Source organism: Elephas maximus, chromosome X, assembly GCF_024166365.1.
Source record: "Elephas maximus indicus isolate mEleMax1 chromosome X, mEleMax1 primary haplotype, whole genome shotgun sequence".
Lineage (NCBI taxonomy): Eukaryota > Metazoa > Chordata > Mammalia > Proboscidea > Elephantidae > Elephas > Elephas maximus.
This window is the reverse complement of record NC_064846.1, coordinates 156,687,495-156,695,205: the sequence shown is the minus strand read 5'-3', so window position 1 is coordinate 156,695,205 and position 7,711 is coordinate 156,687,495. Positions and strand designations below refer to the sequence as shown.

At 35.1% G+C, this 7,711-nt stretch overlaps 1 pseudogene; it reads right to left on the bottom strand.

Annotated features, from left to right (window-relative positions):
- Positions 1–4,780: 4,780 nt before the first annotated feature.
- On the bottom strand, positions 4,781–5,248 carry LOC126068872 (60S ribosomal protein L26-like 1; annotated as a pseudogene).
- Between the last annotated feature and the right edge of the window lie 2,463 nt (positions 5,249–7,711).

The window sequence follows — 7,711 nt, the reverse complement described above, 5'->3', positions numbered from 1 at the left end:
TTGTAAATCACATGTAAAACCTATTTTAATGTCAACAGATACTGGAAAAGTCTTTGACAAGTTTCCACATCTATTTTTTTTTATAAAACCAAGAGCTAGTTTTGATATTCTAATAATGTCAATTCTCCATGAATTAATATAAATTCAATAAACATCAGTTAATAAAACCAAAAAAAAAAAAAAAAAAACCAAACCTGTTGCCATCGAGTCGACTCTGACTCATAGCGACCCTATAGGACCAAGTAGAATCACCCTATAAGGTTTCCAAGGAGTGCCTGGTGGATTCAAACTGCCGACCTTTTGGTTAGCAGCCCTAGCTCTTAACCACTATGCCAGCACGGTTTCCTCAGTTAATAAATAATGGATTTTTTCAAATATAATAAAAATAATTTTAATTTTCAGTGTAGTAATTTAGAGTTTGGACTTTGGTATATGATTATTTGGGCTAGAAGATAAAATCAGGAAAACATCCCAAAATCTACAAGAAAAAAGGAAATACGATGACTTCTTGGTCATATTCCAGGTATCCATATGCTTTTCACAGCATTTTCCTCAGTTGGAAGAAGAGGGATTTTGTATTCAGCAGAAAATCAAAGGAGGACGCTTTGAGTCCTGTGTATCCCTTGAGTCTACAATCTTGAAGCACAAATCAGATAATCAGTAGTCAATTACTTTTTAATTCTCATGGTCTACAATGATGGTCATGTCACATATTGGTACCATGAGTAATGCAATACTCAAACTCAAAATTTCCATATTGTAATTTTGAACAATTTGTTTCGCAAGTGTTCACTACACCTACTAATGATGATTCTCTGCTTCCTCCAACTTCTGCTTCATGACTCACCTTCTTGCTCTGAATAATCTTGCCTTTGTTTTTCCCTGTGCTCATAAATGAGTTAGATTTATTACTTTTTCATTATTTCACTGAGTGGGAGATTTTCAACATGGTGATACTAAAATGCATTTGTTTTTCAAGGACTTTACTACTTAAAATTTTACTTACTTAAGATACAAGTTAGGGCTGGTTGACCTCGTGTCTATCTCTAGGTTTCTATGGATCTATCTTTAACATCAATAAAGAAATATTGGACCTAGTGAAAATGAGCACTTTTTAACATATATAAGGGTGTGTTATATATGTGTTATGGACTGAATTGTGTCCCCCAAAAATGTGCGTTACAAATCCTAACCTCTATACCTGTGGTTATAACTCATTTGAGAATGGGTTGTCTTTATGTTAATGACACAAGATTAGTGTAGGGTGTGTCTTATGTCAATCTCTTTTGATATACAAAAGAGATTAAACAAGCAATTGAGAGAAGCAGAGATGGTGGAAGAGAGATGCCAAGCCACATGAAGACTGCCTAGGAGCAGAAGCTCAGAAAAGACAATGACCTTCCCCAAAGCTGAAAGAGAGAAGGCCTTCCCCTAGAGCTGACAGCCTGAATTCAGACTTCTAGCCTCCTAAACAGTGAGAAAATAAATTTCTGCTTGTTAAAGCCACTCATTTGTGGTATTTCTGTTAAGCAGCACTAGAAAACTAAGACAAGTGTATTTCAGAATGAAGAAAACGTGAACAGAAATAGAAAATACAACAGAAAGGAAAACACAGAAGATCAGTCTAGGAAGTCCAACATTCTAGTAATAGTAGTTTCAAACATTGATAATTAATGTAGTGGAGTGGAGAAAATAGAGAAATAGTAGAAAAAAATTTCCAAATCTCAATATATGTTCTCAGACTGAAAGTGTTCTCTGATTGCAGATAAGAGTAATACAAAAATATTTATACCTACACAAGCTCTGATGATACTCTATAATAACAATGATAAATAAAAGATTCTAAATATTTCCAGAGATAGTCACATAGTGTGTGTGCATGCATGTAAAAGAGAGAGAGTTCACATACAGAGGAACGTGAAGCAGATTTCACATAAGTATTACTGGAAGTTAGGAGATTATGCAACCAGGCCCTCAACATTCTGAGAGATAAAGTAAATACACAATTCTACACCTATACAAATTATCCATCAAAATACAAAATAAGGACTTATAAGACCTCAGAAATTTTGATAACCATGTACTCTATGTGGAAAAAAAAAAAAGGAACCGTTATTTCCAGAAGTAAGAAAGGCTAGAAAACCTGACCAATTCACACACTGTAAACAAATCAAAATAAAATAAAAGAAATACTCTTTGGTTTCCAAGGATTACATGAAAGGCTTGAAAAGGCAAGTAGTGCACTGTTGCCCTAGACCATTTGCTCAATCCATTTGACTGTGGGCAGTATTTATAGCCTCTTTGTGAGCAGAGGACAGGAGACAAAATGGAGAGCCCACCTCCTGAGAATTAGCCACCACAAGTCAGCCTTCGTGGGGCCTAGAGTCATATTAGTGAGTCCAACAAGCCTCAAGCCCATATTTACTTTAAAGTGATGCTGTGTAGGTGGGGTCCCTGACAGAAGCTAACAGAATTCCTTTGTGGAGATTGAAACTCCAATCCAAGCATCAAAGTTCTAAGGAATATTAACCTGAAGCAAAAAAAAAATCACCAGAAAACCTATAAGGAAACCTGAACAGGAGCTAGTAAAGTCAGAATGATACTGACTTCAGATATTGGAATTTTCAGACATCCATTATAAATGTATTTGATATTTATAAGTAATATAACAAGAAATTGAAAATATGAGTTAGGGTGGACTATTAAAAATGATATAGAACCAAAATGAGTGTATGGTCATGTGTGTATGTGTATAGGCATATAGGAATATGGGTAGGTACAAGTGTATACATATGTGTGCACAGATACAAGTGTCTATATGTGTAGGTACAGATATGTGTGCAGACATATATGTTCATTAAAAAAATGTTCATACAGGACACAATTACAGATACTTCTCAAACATAACCGAACACCTTACAAGATTGGTTTTCTGGGTTTTGAAGGTTTTCTGGGTTTTAGTCTCATGGGATGACTCAGTCAACTGACATAAGGTGAGTAGTGTCTGGGGTCTTAAAAGATTGTGAGAAGCCATCTAAGGTACAGCTATTGGTCTTGACTCATCAGGAGCAAAAGAGAAAGAAGGAAATCGAAGTCTCAGAGAAGAAACTAGTCATTTACCCTGTGACCAGAAGAACTAGGTGGTGCCTGGCCACCACTACCAACCCATTCTGATCAGGGCCACAATAGACAGACCCTGATGGAATGGGAGAAAAACACAGAATAGGACTCAAATTCTTTAAAAAGTCCAGACTTATGGGGACCAGTTGCAACTACACAACTCCCTGAGGCTATCGCCCTGAAATACTGTTTAAACCTTGAACCGAAACTATCTGCGGAAGTCACCTTTTATTGAAATAACAGAGTTGCACACAAAATAAAGGATATTACCCATGAGTATGGTGCTGCATTAAAAAAAAAACATCTAAATAAGGCCAAAAGGTCAACAAATACTCTAAAGCAAAGATGAAAAGGTAAGGAAGCAGGGAAACCAGAGAACTGGAAACTGAACTATGAGAACACAATTAAAGAGAATGTTGACACATTGTGAAATACGTAAGTAATGTCACTGAACAATTTGTATGGAAATTGTAAAATGGGGACCTAATTTATTGTGTAAACTTTTACCAAAAGCATAATCAAACATTATTTTTTAAAAATGACATGAACGTTAGAAAAAAAAAAGAAATAGAATTTATAGATATGCAACATTTAAAACACTGAAAATAAAAATCTAACTTTTAGCTTAAGAAAAATTTAGTTTACCAATTTAAAGAGAGAATTAGGTAACAAGAAGATAAACTCGAAAAAACAATTCAGGAAGAGGCATGGAAGGACAGATATTAAAAAAAAAAAACATGGAACATAGATGACAAGCTCTACCATATTTCTACTTGAAGTTCCAGAAGATGTAACAATTTTAAGCCTGTAAGCATCTCATAATAGAACCTTAATATATACAAAGCAAAATGAACATAATTAAAAGGAGAAATAGACAAGTCCATCATTGCATTGGAAGATTTTAATTTGCCTCTTTCAGTACTTCTTATATTAATCAGAAAAAAAAACAGTAAGACTCTAGGAATAATCTTGAGATAATGGACATCCATTTTTTTTTTATAGGCCAAGTAAAGAAGATGTATTATTTTCAAATACATATGGAAGATTTACAAATATTGACCTTGTCTAGACCATAAAGCCTAGTCAATAACAGGTTTCAAAAGACTAGAGTGTTATACAAGCTGTGCTATCTGACCATAAAGCACTTAATTTAGAAATAAAAACAATAAGATGTCTAGAAAATGCCATAGATTTTTTGAAATTATGAAATATACTTCTAAAATACTTTTGGGTCAAATAATAAGGAATTATATTGGATATTTAAAAATACATATAATTAAATAATAATAAAAATACTACATATTAGTACTGTTGGATGTGGCTAAAGAGGGTTTCGGAGGAGGAATTTATTGCTTTAAATGCTTAAACTGGAAAAGAAGTTGAACATCAATGAAGTATCCAATTTCAAGTTACGAAAAGACCAAAAATAATAAGACCAAAGAAAATAGAAGTAAACAATAAAAATAAGAGCAAAAATTTAAAAAAGATTAAATGAACATACAGTATCAAAAACCAAACCAAACCCGTTGCCATCAACTTGATTCTGACTCATAGTGACCCTGTAGGACCGAGTAGAACTGCCCCATAGGGTTTCCAAGGAGCGTCTGGTGGATTTGAACTGCCGACCTTTTGGTTAGCAGCCAAGCTCTTAACCACTGTGTCACCAGGGCTCCACAATAGAGCTTCCACTACCACCCACTGCCGATAAAACGAGGGAAAATGAAACATTCCAGAGACATCTTCCTTTCATTTTTCTAACTTGTTGAGATTTGGCTTTGTGTTCAAGAATTTCTTTCTGATCTTTGTTGTGTTAGTCTGGTGATTAGCACTATGCTCTGGTTAATGCCCACATGGACAGTTGTCTCGTTAGCCTTTTCACGCTCTACTCTCTTCATGTAGATGACATATTTCTATCTGTAAATCAAGGCAACCTTGCCAATTAGCTGACCTTCCTAGTATCCTAGACCTTCTCATCCTTGTGAATGGGCGTGGAGTGGTCATTGTAGTCCTGCCACAGCTCTCTGGAGGGTTGGAAGGACAGGATCTTCCTGCACACATGTAAAGGGACATCGAAGTGGTGATTGCAGTTCTTGCTGCTGTCTGAGGTCACCAAGGGATTGATCTTCATGGTGAATGTCTACTGGGGGTAGGAAGGGCTTGGTATTATGACCAAATTTGATATATTTAAGGAAGGCAAGGTTGATATAATACTAAAAAATTAATTAATGCAAGTAATTGTTGTTGGTTGCCGTCTAGTTGATGCCAACTCATGGCAACCCCATGTGTGCAGAGTAGAACTGCTTCATAGGGTTTTCAAGGTTGAGACCTTTTGGAAGCAAAATGCCAGGCCTGTCCTTCAAGTGCCTCTGGGTGGGTTCCAACTACCAACCTTTCAGCTAGTAGTTGAGCACTTAGCTGTTTGCACCACCCAGGGACTCCAGTTAATTATATGAACAGTTAAAATGAGAAAAAAATTATATAATCATCTCAATAGATAACAATTGATAAAGTTGATAAAGTTTCATTACAAGTTATTATAATAGTTCCTAGCTAACCAAAATAGAAGAAAATTTTCTTCATCTGGCAAAGTCTACCTACCAAAAACCTACAACAAATGTAGGAGGTGAGGGATATGGTGAAAAGTGCTAAATTGCTTACAGTTTATGGGGCTGGGGGATGGGAGAGGCAGAGAGAGACTACAAGAGGATAAATCATGACATAGGGAATATTACAATAATGTTATAACACCCAGAAGAGAAAAAAGTAGGACCTTTTGAGAGTGGTTTCTTCAGGGGTGGGGCTAGGTGTGGAAAGAGCAGGAGATGCTTATATTTCATTGTGTACTCTTCTGCACTACTGGAATTTTCTCCCTCACATGCATTTTTTTAAAAATAAAATATTTAACAAAAAACGAGCAAACAGAAAGAGAAGCAAAGAGGACTGTGGGAAAAATTAAGTAGAAAAAGGAAGCCCCTGATAAGTATGTATATATATAAGTATACTCCCATTGAGAAACACCAATATCAGCTTAAGGATGGATTTTGTTGGTCTTTCTGCTCACACAGTTTTTTGTATCTGATGTTTCTTTTTGGGGGGTTGGTTTTTAGTTTTGCTAGACTGTATCTTTTAGTCATAGTATTTTTCAGGAAAAGAGTGCATCTAGTATACTTTCCAAATTCTTTTCATGTTTAAGAATACTTTTTTTTTTCTCCCTTCATAGTTAAATGGGTCTAGAATTCTAGGTTCAGAATCCTTTGCCCTCATACTTTTAAAGACATTTCATCATTGTCATCTAGCATCCCCTGTTAGGAAAAAAAAAAAAGAAGAAAGAAAGCAAAGTCTAATTCTTCTTTATTATATAATCAGTGTAATCAGTTTTTCCCTCTCTCAGATATTATCTTTTGGGTCCAGAACTCTCCCTAGCATGTGTCTAAATGTAGTACTTATTTATTTCTTTTTGGAATTTAGAATCTGTATCCTTGAGCTTTTTCATTGCTATTAAAAACAAACCCAGTGCCATCAGAGTAGGAAGAACAAATAAAATCACAGAAGCGTGAAAATGTCTTGGCCTTGCCAATGCCATGGTGTTAGGGAAAGGACTGACCAGAGAAATAAATAGAAAAGATTAAAAGCAGTTATTTTTTATTTCTTTTTAGACCACTGATATTTAGTCTCTTATGGGTAAGAATTTCACTCATCTTAGAATAAGAGATTCTAAAAGCCGTAGACTATTTTTTACAATTTATTTAATTGCTTAGAGATGTAACTGAGAAAATTATCTGACAGAACCAGTAGTGCCTTGGTTTCATATAGAAAAAAAAATAGGAATGGGTAAATGCAAAGTAGCTTACTTGTGCAAAAGAATTAATGGACATTTGAAGACTTCTGTAATAACACTTTTAATTCAGTCCAGCTATCTTTTTTATCTATACCAAAGCAATTCGGAGATAATTTCAGAAATCCTATTCAAATAAATGAAGGTTCAACTTGTTATCATTTGTGTGATAAATCCCATCAGCAGAATGCTACCCATTTCTACTTGCTTTCTAATATTTATCCATTCATTTGTCATGTTCTGGGAAGAATGAAATCCTAAGCACCCCATTGTCATGTTCTGAGAAGAGTGAAATAAATCCTAAGCACCCTATATTGTAGAGGATGGGACTGAAGTTCAAGGAAAATGAAATATATACAAGTTTTTATCTATTCACTCAGTCAACATTTATTGAGTTCTTATTAAAGCCAGGTACTGCCATCAGGCACCAATAGTACAAGGATAACCAAGGAGTTTAGAATCTATTGTGTAAGACAGACATATGAAGAAGTAATTATAATACAATGCCTACAAAGTATATTCAAATTAAACAGAAATATCCCTAGTATCAAAATCTTTGCAATCCCAGTCCACGGGCCTCTCTCTTTTAGTTCAAAGGTCTCTATGCTCTCTCTTTGTCGTTACGTTTTCCTTCCTTCTGTGGCCTGTCTTGTTCAACTAGAAGCTTCCTGTTTGATGCCAAATCCCTCTGACTACTTCCACTACTCCTCACTCTATTCTCTATACCCTTATTGCCTGCTGATATTTATTTGATTC